The sequence below is a fragment of the Somniosus microcephalus genome, unplaced genomic scaffold, assembly GCF_052327205.1.
Source record: "Somniosus microcephalus isolate GS21.2 unplaced genomic scaffold, FLI_Smic_1.0 scaffold39, whole genome shotgun sequence".
Lineage (NCBI taxonomy): Eukaryota > Metazoa > Chordata > Chondrichthyes > Squaliformes > Somniosidae > Somniosus > Somniosus microcephalus.
The window spans coordinates 742,793-756,188 of NW_028225226.1; the positions used below are offsets into that span (position 1 = coordinate 742,793).

The 13,396-nt window shown below is 40.3% G+C and overlaps 6 non-coding genes across 6 annotated transcripts; all 6 read right to left on the minus strand.

The window, feature by feature from the left end:
• Positions 1-957: 957 nt before the first annotated feature.
• Positions 958-1,031, minus strand: trnad-auc (transfer RNA aspartic acid (anticodon AUC)). Its single transcript has one exon. It is a non-coding gene; the product is annotated as a tRNA-Asp (tRNA).
• Positions 1,032-5,060: 4,029 nt separating this feature from the next.
• Positions 5,061-5,133, minus strand: trnav-cac (transfer RNA valine (anticodon CAC)). Its single transcript has one exon. It is a non-coding gene; the product is annotated as a tRNA-Val (tRNA).
• Positions 5,134-7,111: 1,978 nt separating this feature from the next.
• On the minus strand, positions 7,112-7,184 carry trnav-aac (transfer RNA valine (anticodon AAC)). The gene has a single exon. It is a non-coding gene; the product is annotated as a tRNA-Val (tRNA).
• A 1,977-nt stretch (positions 7,185-9,161) lies between these two features.
• trnav-aac (transfer RNA valine (anticodon AAC)) lies at positions 9,162-9,234 on the minus strand. Its single transcript has one exon. It is a non-coding gene; the product is annotated as a tRNA-Val (tRNA).
• Positions 9,235-11,211: 1,977 nt separating this feature from the next.
• Positions 11,212-11,284, minus strand: trnav-aac (transfer RNA valine (anticodon AAC)). The gene has a single exon. It is a non-coding gene; the product is annotated as a tRNA-Val (tRNA).
• A 1,977-nt stretch (positions 11,285-13,261) lies between these two features.
• Positions 13,262-13,334, minus strand: trnav-aac (transfer RNA valine (anticodon AAC)). Its single transcript has one exon. It is a non-coding gene; the product is annotated as a tRNA-Val (tRNA).
• Between the last annotated feature and the right edge of the window lie 62 nt (positions 13,335-13,396).

The window sequence follows — 13,396 nt, forward strand, 5'->3', positions numbered from 1 at the left end:
AGGTGTGCAGGTTAGGTTGATTGGCTATGTTAAATTGACCCTTAGTGTTAGGGGGATTAAATACGTGGGGTTACGGGGATAGGGTGGGATATGTGTTCGTGTAGGGGTTACGGGAATCGGGTGGGACATGTGTCGGTGCAGGCTCGATGGGCCAAAATGGCCTCTATCTGCATTGTGGGGTTTCTGTGTGATTCTGTGTGAAACATCAGGGGAGTGGGATTATTTGAAGAGCTCTTTCAAAGTGCCAGCACAGACTCAATGGGCTTCATGGGCTCCTTCTGTGCCGTATCAATCTATGATTCTATGAATCTATGATTTAAAATTCAAATTGAATGTTTTGAAATATAAATGTAAAACTTAAAATTTTAAACCTTGTCAAAATTTACCTAAACGAATTTTAAGTGTATGTTGATAGATTGTAGTTAACCAACGGTATTAAGGGATCATTGAAGTCTGTGAGACACTTCATAATTGTTTCTATTATCATTAATCAACCCACAACATTTTGTTGCACACTGCAGGAATTGCTAACATGTATACCGGATGACAGTCAAACTTCAATAACTTTTTATAGAATCATAGAAAATTGCCTGAACCCCTGTGGTTAATGAATGGAATTTTAATGGTTGAGTTCCCTATACACCTTGGAATTCTGGAAAACATGGTTTGTAGTTTGCAGAAACGGGGCTTAGATCTGCTGTTGTGAACCGAGGTAAAGCTGCAGGATCCTTGAATAATCTTTCACAATTCAACTGAAAGCAGCCGGAATGTGCAACTTTGAGAGGGGCTGTCTGCACGGTCAGGGCTGGAAACGGAAGTGAGCGAGCGAAACCGTAGTGTTCTGTGTGTGTGCACAACTGTACAGAATAACACAAATGTAACAGGACTTTGCAACATTGCATAACAAATGCGAATTGATCCATTTTTCTACGATTTAAATGAACATGATTTACAAAATGTTTCCGCCCGGTTTCGAACCGGGGACCATTTCGCGTGATAGGCGAACGTGATAACCACTACACTACGAAAACGCTAGATCAAGCAGTCGCCTTTTGCTATAAATCTATGAATCTATTAAGAAAGTTTTTAAAGTTTGACTGCCACCCAGCAAACATGTTACAATTTCCTTCAGTGTGCAACACACATTTTTGTTGGTTTTAATACAATTATTAAGATTCTCACAGACTTCAATTGTCTTTGTCAGAACTCAAATCCCTGACTGGGAATCAAACCTGATTGTTTTCAATGATGATAGGATTGTCCTATGAGGAGAGATTGAGTGGATTGGGCATATAATCTCTGGAGTTCAGAAGTACGAGATGTGTTGTCATTGAAAGGTACAATTTTCTTGGAGGGCTTGAAACGGTTAGAAGATGAGAGGTTGTTTCCCCTGGCTGGGGAGTCTCGAACTAGAAGGCAGAGTCTCAGGATAAGGGGCCGGCCATTTGAGACTCAGATGAGGAGACATTTCTTCACTCAGAGGCTTGTGAATCTTTGCAATTCTCAACCTCAGAGGGCAGTGGATGCTCAGTCATTGAGTATATTCAAGAATTTGGGAGTCCTTTTACACAGAACACAGAAATTAACGTTTGTGAGCTCATCCTTTACATTGAGCGGTTTCTCGTCCTTCAATCGGTGTCAGCTTTCGCCCAGCTATTACTTCACAGCACCAACTTCTTTGTAAGTTCGAACTCTGTCTCATCGCGGGCGCAGTCTGGGCTTTTTTCAATCCCCTTCAACACCGAAACACATTAAAGCAGTGATTTTAATTTAGCAGTGTGATATTTTTTGAGGCACCATCAAATGATTCAATAACGTATTCCTATCAGTATCGCGAGCTGGGTTCGATTCCCGGTTAGGGAAGAAATTTTGATATCACCGTTTCCTATTCATGAATGCGATGTAATTTTATTAAATTAATTACATGCATCTAATGTGAATAAATAAGAACTGCTTTAATCACCATTAATTAACCGGTAACTTTATTTTGCAGAATGAAAGACATGATAATATGGTTACTGAGGGACAGTCGAAACTTCATTCATTTATTTTGCTCTTTGCATCTCCTGAACTGATAACTCATATCTCATTTTACACATTGCATTTTAGGAGAATGGTTTAAAATGTTCATTGCTTGAGAGAGCAGCGATCTGGGGCAACATTTGTAAAATTTAACAGGACCGGCTACTTCACAGAAAAAACCTATTCTCTCACATGATGTTTTCAGACCACACACTGACCGATCTTTGCTCGGCCCCAAGTGGATGATCTGATACTTGCCCGCGTTGAACTCCATTAATCACTGGTCAGGGGAGATTTAATAGAGGTGATCAAAATTATGGGGGAAACAGTTTCCACTGGCAGGAGTGTCAGCAGGGCTATGGGGGAAGAGCAGCGGAGTGGGACTGATTGGATAGCTCTTTCAAAGATGCATCATGAATTGCTCATTTTAACCTGCGATTGATAGCTTTTAGTCAACCAACGGTATTAAGGAATCATTGAAGTCTGTGAGACACTTCATAATTGTTTCTATTATCATTAATCAACCCACAACATTTTGTTGCACACTGCAGGAATTGCTAACATATATACCGGATGACAGTCAAACTTTAATAACTTGTTATAGAATCATAGAAAATTACCTGAACACCTGAGGTTAATGAAGGGAATTTTAATGGTTGAGTTCCGTATACACCTTGGAATTCTGGAAAACATGGTTTGTTGTTTGCAGCAACGCGGCTTCGATCTGCTGTTGTGAACCGAAGTAAAGCTGCAGGATCCTTGAATAATCTTTCACAATTCAACTGAAAGCAGCCGGATTGTGTAGCTTTGAGAGGGGCTGTCTGCACGGTCAGGGCTGGAAACGGAAGTGAGCGAGCGACACCGTAGTGTTCTGTGTGTGTGCATAACTGTACAGAATAACACAAATGTAACAGGACTTTGTTACTTTGCATAACAAATGGGAATTGATCCATTTTTCTACGATTTAAATGAACATGATTTACAAAATGTTGCCTCCCGGTTTCGAACCGGTGACTTTTCGCGTGTTAGGCGAACGTGATAACCACTACACTACGGAAACGCTGCAGAAATCAGTTGCCTTTTGTTATAAATCTATGAATCTCTGACGAAAGTTATTAAAAGTTTGACTGTCACCCGGCAAACATGTTACAATTTCCTTCAGTGTGCAACACACATTTTTGTTGGTTTTAATACAATTATTAAGATTCTCACAGACTTCAATGGTCTTTGTCAGAACTGAAATCCCTGACTGGGAATCAAACCTGATTGTTTTCAATGATGATAGGATTGTCCTATGAGGAGAGATTGAGCAGATTGGACCTATAATCTTTGGAGTTCAGAAGAACGAGAGGTGTTCTCATTGAAAGGTATAATTTTCTTGGAGGGCTTGGAAGGATAAAAGCTGAGAGGTTGTTTCCCCTGGCTGGAGAGCCTAGAACTGGGGGGCAGAGTGTGAGGATTAGGGGCCGGCTATTTGAGACTCAGATGAGGAGACATTTCTTCACTCAGAGGCTTGTGATCTTTGCAATTCTCAACCTCAGAGGGCAGTGGATGCTCAGTCATTGAGTATATTCAAGGATTTGAGAGTCCTTTTACATAGAATACAGAAAGTTAACGTTTGTGAGCTCTTCCTTTATATTGAGCGCTGTCTCCTTCTTTAATCGTTGTCAGCTTTCGCTTGGCGGTTACTTCGCAGCACCAACTTCTTTGTAAGTTCGAACTCTGTCTCACCGCGGGCGCAGTCTGGGCTTTTTTCAATCCCCTTCAACACCGAAACACATTATAGCAGTGATTTTAATTTCGTAGTGTGATATTTTTCGAGGCACCATTAAATGATTCAATAATTTATTCCTATCAGTGTTGCAGGCTGGGTTCGATTCACGGTTAGGGAAGACATTTTGATATCACCGTTTCTTATTCATGAATGCGATGTAATTTTATTAAATTAATTACATGCATCTAATGTGAATAAATAAGAACTGCTTTAATCACCATTAATTAACCGGTAACTTTATTTTGCAGAATGAAAGACATGATAATATGGTTACTGAGGGACAGTCGAAACTTCATTCATTTATTTTGCTCTTTGCATCTCCTGAACTGATAACTCATATCTCATTTTACACATTGCATTTTAGGAGAATGGTTTAAAATGTTCATTGCTTGAGAGAGCAGCGATCTGGGGCAACATTTGTAAAATTTAACGGGAGCGGCTACTTCACAGAAAAAATCTATTCTCTCACATGATGTTTTCAGACCACACACTGACCGATCTTTGATCGGCCCCAAGTGGATGATCTGATACTTGCCCGCGTTGAACTCCATTAATCACTGGTCAGGGGAGATTTAATAGAGGTGATCAAAATTATGGGGGAAACAGTTTCCACTGGCAGGAGTGTCAGCAGGGCTATGGGGGAAGAGCAGCGGAGTGGGACTGATTGGATAGCTCTTTCAAAGATGCATCATGAATTGCTCATTTTAACCTGCGATTGATAGCTTTTAGTCAACCAACGGTATTAAGGAATCATTGAAGTCTGTGAGACACTTCATAATTGTTTCTATTATCATTAATCAACCCACAACATTTTGTTGCACACTGCAGGAATTGCTAACATGTATACCGGATGACAGTCAAACTTTAATAACTTGTTATAGAATCATAGAAAATTACCTGAACCCCTGTGGTTAATGAAGGGAATTTTAATGGTTGAGTTCCGTATACACCTTGGAATTCTGGAAAACATGGTTTGTTGTTTGCAGCAACGCGGCTTCGATCTGCTGTTGTGAACCGAAGTAAAGCTGCAGGATCCTTGAATAATCTTTCACAATTCAACTGAAAGCAGCCGGAATGTGCAACTTTGAGAGGGGCTGTCTGCACGGTCAGGGCTGGAAACGGAAGTGAGCGAGCGAAACCGTAGTGTTCTGTGTGTGTGTACAACTGTACAGAATAACACAAATGTAACAGGACTTTGTTACATTGCATAACAAATGCGAATTGATCCATTTTTCTACGATTTAAATGAACATGATTTACAAAATGTTTCCGCCCGGTTTCGAACCGGGCACCTTTCGCGTGTGAGGCGAACGTGATAACCACTACACTACGGAAACGCCGGATAAAACAATCGCCTTTGGCAATAAATCTATGAATCTATGAAGAAAGTTATTTAAGTTTGACTGTCACCCAGCAAACATGTTACAATTTCCTTCAGTGTGCAACACACATTTTTGTTCGTTTTAATACAATTAATAAGATTCTCACAGACTTCAATTGTCTTTGTCAGAACTGAAATCCCTGACTGGGAATCAAACCTGATTGTTTTCAATGGTGATTGGATTGTCCTATGAGGAGAGATTGAGTAGATTGGGCCTATAATCTCTGGAGTTCAGAAGTACGAGATGTGTTGTCATTGAAAGGTACAATTTTCTTGGAGGGCATGAAACGGTAGAAGATGAGAGGTTGTTTCCCCTGGCTGGAGAGTCTCGAACTAGGAGGCAGAGTCTCAGGATAAGGGGCCGGCCATTTGAGACTCAGATGAGGAGACATTTCTTCACTCAGAAGCTTGTGAATCTTTGCAATTCTCAACCTCAGAGGGTAGTGGATGCTCAGTCATTGAGTATATTCAAGAATTTGGGAGTCCTTTTACACAGAATACAGAAATTAACGTTTGTGAGCTCATCCTTTATATTGAGCGGTTTCTCGTCCTTCAATCGGTGTCAGCTTTCGCCCAGCTGTTACTTCACAGCACCAACTTCTTTGTAAGTTCGTAACTCTGTCTCACCGCGGGCGCAGTCTGGGCTTTTTTCAATCCCCTTCAACACCGAAACACATTAAAGCAGTGATTTTAATTTAGTAGTGTGATATTTTTCGAGGCACCATTAAATGATTCAATAATTTATTCCTATCAGTGTTGCAGGCTGGGTTCGATTCACGGTTAGGGAAGAAATTTTGATATCACCATTTCTTATTCATGAATGCGATGTAATTTTATTAAATTAATTACATGCATCTAATGTGAATAAATAAGAACTGCTTTAATCACCATTAATTAACCGGTAACTTTATTTTGCGGAATGAAAGACATAATAATATGGTTACTGAGGGACAGTCGAAACTTCATTCATTTATTTTGCTCTTTGCATCTCCTGAACTGTTAACCCATATCTCATTTTACACATTGCATTTCAGGAGAATGGTTTAAAATGTTCATTGCTTGAGAGAGCAGCGGTCTGGGGCAACATTTGTAAAATTTAACGGGACCGGCTATTTCACAGAAAAAACCGATTCTCTCACATGATGTTTTCAGACCACACACTGACTGATCTTTGCTAGGCCCCAAGTGGATGATCTGACACTTGCCCGCGTTGAGCTCCATTATTCACTGGTCAGGGGAGATTTAATAGAGGTGATCAAAATTAAGGGGGAAACCGTTTCCACTGGCAGGAGTGTCAGCAGGGCTATGGGGGAAGAGCAGCGGAGTGGGACTGATTGGATAGCTCTTTCAAAGATGCAATATGAATTCCTCATTTTAACCTGCAATTGATAGATTTTAGTTAACCAACGGTATTAAGGGATCATTGAAGTCTGTGAGACACTTCATAACTGTTTCTATTATCATTAATCAACCCACAACATTTTGTTGCACACTGCAGGAATTGCTAACATGTATACCGGATGACAGTCAAACTTCAATAACTTTTTATAGAATCATAGAAAATTGCCTGAACCCCTGTGGTTAATGAAGGGAATTTTAATGGTTGAGTTCCGTATACACCTTGGAATTCTGGAAAACATGGTTTGTAGTTTGCAGTAACGGGGCTTAGATCTGCTGTTGTGAACCGAGGTAAAGCTGCAGGATCCTTGAATAATCTTTCACAATTCAACTGAAAGCAGACGGAATGTGCAACTTTGAGAGGGGCTGTCTGCACGGTCAGGGCTGGAAACGGAAGTGAGCGAGCGAAACCGTAGTGTTCTGTGTGTGTGTACAACTGTACAGAATAACACAAATGTAACAGGACTTTGTTACATTGCATAACAAATGCGAATTGATCCATTTTTCTACGATTTAAATGAACATGATTTACAAAATGTTTCCGCCCGGTTTCGAACCGGGGACCTTTCGCGTGTTAGGCGAACGTGATAACCACTACACTACGGAAACGCTGGATAAAACAGTCGCCTTTGGCTATAAATCTATGAATCTATGAAGAAAGTTATTTAAGTTTGACTGTCACCCAGCAAACATGTTACAATTTCCTTCAGTGTGCAACACACATTTTTGTTCGTTTTAATACAATTAATAAGATTTTCACAGACTTCAATTGTCTTTGTCAGAACTGAAATCCCTGACTGGGAATCAAACCTGATTGTTTTCAATGATGATTGGATTGTCCTATGAGGAGAGATTGAGTAGATTGGGCCTATAATCTCTGGAGTTCAGAAGTACGAGATGTGTTGTCATTGAAAGGTACAATTTTCTTGGAGGGCTTGAAAGGATAGAAGCTGAGAGGTTGTTTCTCCTGGCTGGAGAGTCTAGAACTGGGGGGCAGAGTCTGAGGATTAGGGGCCGACTATTTGAGACTCAGATGAGGAGACATTTCTTCACTCAGAGGCTTGTGATCTTTGCAATTCTCAACCTCAGAGGGCAGTGGATGCTCAGTCATTGAGTATATTCAAGGATTTGAGAGTCCTTTTACACAGAATACAGAAAGTTAACTTTTGTGAGCTCTTCCTTTATATTGAGCGCTGTCTCCTTCTTTAATCGTTGTCAGCTTTCGCTTGGCGGTTACTTCGCAGCACCAACTTCTTTGTAAGTTCGAACTCTGTCTCACCGCGGGCGCAGTCTGGGCTTTTTTCAATCCCCTTCAACACCGAAACACATTAAAGCAGTGATTTTAATTTAGTAGTGTGATATTTTTCGAGGCAACATTAAATGATTCAATAATTTATTCCTATCAGTGTTGCAGGCTGGGTTCGATTCACGGTTAGGGAAGAAATTTTGATATCACCGTTTCTTATTCATGAATGCGATGTAATTTTATTAAATTAATTACATGCATCTAATGTGAATAAATAAGAACTGATTTAATCACCATTAATTAACCGGTAACTTTATTTTGCGGAATGAAAGACATAATAATATGGTTACTGAGGGACAGTCGAAACTTCATTCATTTATTTTGCTCTTTGCATCTCCTGAACTGTTAACCCATATCTCATTTTACACATTGCATTTCAGGAGAATGGTTTAAAATGTTCATTGCTTGAGAGAGCAGCGATCTGGGGCAACATTTGTAAAATTTAACGGGACCGGCTATTTCACAGAAAAAACCGATTCTCTCACATGATGTTTTCAGACCACACACTGACTGATCTTTGCTAGGCCCCAAGTGGATGATCTGACACTTGCCCGCGTTGAGCTCCATTATTCACTGGTCAGGGGAGATTTAATAGAGGTGATCAAAATTAAGGGGGAAACCGTTTCCACTGGCAGGAGTGTCAGCAGGGCTATGGGGGAAGAGCAGCGGAGTGGGACTGATTGGATAGCTCTTTCAAAGATGCAATATGAATTCCTCATTTTAACCTGCAATTGATAGATTTTAGTTAACCAACGGTATTAAGGGATCATTGAAGTCTGTGAGACACTTCATAACTGTTTCTATTATCATTAATCAACCCACAACATTTTGTTGCACACTGCAGGAATTGCTAACATGTATACCGGATGACAGTCAAACTTCAATAACTTTTTATAGAATCATAGAAAATTGCCTGAACCCCTGTGGTTAATGAAGGGAATTTTAATGGTTGAGTTCCGTATACACCTTGGAATTCTGGAAAACATGGTTTGTAGTTTGCAGTAACGGGGCTTAGATCTGCTGTTGTGAACCGAGGTAAAGCTGCAGGATCCTTGAATACTCTTTCACAATTCAACTGAAAGCAGACGGAATGTGCAACTTTGAGAGGGGCTGTCTGCACGGTCAGGGCTGGAAACGGAAGTGAGCGAGCGAAACCGTAGTGTTCTGTGTGTGTGTACAACTGTACAGAATAACACAAATGTAACAGGACTTTGTTACATTGCATAACAAATGCGAATGGATCCATTTTTCTACGATTTAAATGAACATGATTTACAAAATGTTTCCGCCCGGTTTCGAACCGGGGACCTTTCGCGTGTTAGGCGAACGTGATAACCACTACACTACGGAAACGCTGGATAAAACAGTCGCCTTTGGCTATAAATCTATGAATCTATGAAGAAAGTTATTTAAGTTTGACTGTCACCCAGCAAACATGTTACAATTTCCTTCAGTGTGCAACACACATTTTTGTTCGTTTTAATACAATTAATAAGATTTTCACAGACTTCAATTGTCTTTGTCAGAACTGAAATCCCTGACTGGGAATCAAACCTGATTGTTTTCAATGATGATTGGATTGTCCTATGAGGAGAGATTGAGTAGATTGGGCCTATAATCTCTGGAGTTCAGAAGTACGAGATGTGTTGTCATTGAAAGGTACAATTTTCTTGGAGGGCTTGAAAGGATAGAAGCTGAGAGGTTGTTTCCCCTGGCTGGAGAGTCTAGAACTGGGGGGCAGAGTCTGAGGATTAGGGGCCGGCTATTTGAGACTCAGATGAGGAGACATTTCTTCACTCAGAGGCTTGTGATCTTTGCAATTCTCAACCTCAGAGGGCAGTGGATGCTCAGTCATTGAGTATATTCAAGGATTTGAGAGTCCTTTTACACAGAATACAGAAAGTTAACTTTTGTGAGCTCTTCCTTTATATTGAGCGCTGTCTCCTTCTTTAATCGTTGTCAGCTTTCGCTTGGCGGTTACTTCGCAGCACCAACTTCTTTGTAAGTTCGAACTCTGTCTCACCGCGGGCGCAGTCTGGGCTTTTTTCAATCCCCTTCAACACCGAAACACATTAAAGCAGTGATTTTAATTTAGTAGTGTGATATTTTTCGAGGCACCATTAAATGATTCAATAATTTATTCCTATCAGTGTTGCAGGCTGGGTTCGATTCACGGTTAGGGAAGAAATTTTGATATCACCGTTTCTTATTCATGAATGCGATGTAATTTTATTAAATTAATTACATGCATCTAATGTGAATAAATAAGAACTGCTTTAATCACCATTAATTAACCGGTAACTTTATTTTGCGGAATGTAAGACATAATAATATGGTTACTGAGGGACAGTCGAAACTTCATTCATTTATTTTGCTCTTTGCATCTCCTGAACTGTTAACCCATATCTCATTTTACACATTGCATTTCAGGAGAATGGTTTAAAATGTTCATTGCTTGAGAGAGCAGCGATCTGGGGCAACATTTGTAAAATTTAACGGGACCGGCTATTTCACAGAAAAAACCGATACTCTCACATGATGTTTTCAGACCACACACTGACTGATCTTTGCTAGGCCCCAAGTGGATGATCTGACACTTGCCCGCGTTGAGCTCCATTATTCACTGGTCAGGGGAGATTTAATAGAGGTGATCAAAATTAAGGGGGCAACCGTTTCCACTGGCAGGAGTGTCAGCAGGGCTATGGGGGAAGAGCAGCGGAGTGGGACTGATTGGATAGCTCTTTCAAAGATGCAATATGAATTCCTCATTTTAACCTGCAATTGATAGATTATTGTTAACCAACGGTATTAAGGGATCATTGAAGTCTGTGAGACACTTCATAACTGTTTCTATTATCATTAATCAACCCACAACATTTTGTTGCACACTGCAGGAATTGCTAACATGTATACCGGATGACAGTCAAACTTCAATAACTTTTTATAGAATCATAGAAAATTGCCTGAACCCCTGTGGTTAATGAAGGGAATTTTAATGGTTGAGTTCCGTATACACCTTGGAATTCTGGAAAACATGGTTTGTAGTTTGCAGAAACGGGGCTTAGATCTGCTGTTGTGAACCGAGGTAAAGCTGCAGGATCCTTGAATAATCTTTCACAATTCAACTGAAAGCAGCCGGAATGTGCAACTTTGAGAGGGGCTGTCTGCACGGTCAGGGCTGGAAACGGAAGTGAGCGAGCGAAACCGTAGTGTTCTGTGTGTGTGTACAACTGTACAGAATAACACAAATGTAACAGGACTTTGTTACATTGCATAACAAATGCGAATTGATCCATTTTTCTACGATTTAAATGAACATGATTTACAAAATGTTTCCGCGCGGTTTCGAACCGGGGACCTTTCGCGTGTTAGGCGAACGTGATAACCACTACACTACGGAAACGCTGGATAAAACAGTCGCCTTTGGCTATAAATCTATGAATCTATGAAGAAAGTTATTTAAGTTTGACTGTCACCCAGCAAACATGTTACAATTTCCTTCAGTGTGCAACACACATTTTTGTTCGTTTTAATACAATTAATAAGATTCTCACAGACTTCAATTGTCTTTGTCAGAACTGAAATCCCTGACTGGGAATCAAACCTGATTGTTTTCAATGATGATTGGATTGTCCTATGAGGAGAGATTGAGTAGATTGGGCCTATAATCTCTGGAGTTCAGAAGTACGAGATGTGTTGTCATTGAAAGGTACAATTTTCTTGGAGGGCTTGAAAGGATAGAAGCTGAGAGGTTGTTTCCCCTGGCTGGAGAGTCTAGAACTGGGGGGCAGAGTCTGAGGATTAGGGGCCGGCTATTTGAGACTCAGATGAGGAGACATTTCTTCACTCAGAGGCTTGTGATCTTTGCAATTCTCAACCTCAGAGGGCAGTGGATGCTCAGTCATTGAGTATATTCAAGGATTTGAGAGTCCTTTTACACAGAATACAGAAAGTTAACTTTTGTGAGCTCTTCCTTTATATTGAGCGCTGTCTCCTTCTTTAATCGTTGTCAGCTTTCGCTTGGCGGTTACTTCGCAGCACCAACTTCTTTGTAAGTTCGAACTCTGTCTCACCGCGGGCGCAGTCTGCGCTTTCTTCAATCCCCTTCAACACCGAAACACATTAAAGCAGTGATTTTAATTTAGTAGTGTGATATTTTTCGAGGCACCATTAAATGATTCAATAATTTATTCCTATCAGTGTTGCAGGCTGGGTTCGATTCACGGTTAGGGAAGAAATTTTGATATCACCGTTTCTTATTCATGAATGCGATGTAATTTTATTAAATTAATTACATGCATCTAATGTGAATAAATAAGAACTGATTTAATCACCATTAATTAACCGGTAACTTTATTTTGCGGAATGAAAGACATAATAATATGGTTACTGAGGGACAGTCGAAACTTCATTCATTTATTTTGCTCTTTGCATCTCCTGAACTGTTAACCCATATCTCATTTTACACATTGCATTTCAGGAGAATGGTTTAAAATGTTCATTGCTTGAGAGAGCAGCGATCTGGGGCAACATTTGTAAAATTTAACGGGACCGGCTATTTCACAGAAAAAACCGATTCTCTCACATGATGTTTTCAGACCACACACTGACTGATCTTTGCTAGGCCCCAAGTGGATGATCTGACACTTGCCCGCGTTGAGCTCCATTATTCACTGGTCAGGGGAGATTTAATAGAGGTGATCAAAATTAAGGGGGAAACCGTTTCCACTGGCAGGAGTGTCAGCAGGGCTATGGGGGAAGAGCAGCGGAGTGGGACTGATTGGATAGCTCTTTCAAAGATGCAATATGAATTCCTCATTTTAACCTGCAATTGATAGATTTTAGTTAACCAACGATATTAAGGGATCATTGAAGTCTGTGAGACACTTCATAACTGTTTCTATTATCATTAATCAATCCACAACATTTTGTTGCACACTGCAGGAATTGCTAACATGTATACCGGATGACAGTCAAACTTCAATAACTTTTTATAGAATCATAGAAAATTGCCTGAACCCCTGTGGTTAATGAAGGGAATTTTAATGGTTGAGTTCCGTATACACCTTGGAATTCTGGAAAACATGGTTTGTAGTTTGCAGTAACGGGGCTTAGATCTGCTGTTGTGAACCGAGGTAAAGCTGCAGGATCCTTGAATAATCTTTCACAATTCAACTGAAAGCAGCCGGAATGTGCAACTTTGAGAGGGGCTGTCTGCACGGTCAGGGCTGGAAACGGAAGTGAGCGAGCGAAACCGTAGTGTTCTGTGTGTGTGTACAACTGTACAGAATAACACAAATGTAACAGGACTTTGTTACATTGCATAACAAATGCGAATTGATCCATTTTTCTATGATTTAAATGAACATGATTTACAAAATGTTTCCGCCCGGTTTCGAACCGGGGACCTTTCGCGTGTTAGGCGAACGTGATAACCACTACACTACGGAAACGCTGGATAAAACAGTCGCCTTTGGCTATAAATCTATGAATCTATGAAGAAAGTTATTTAAGT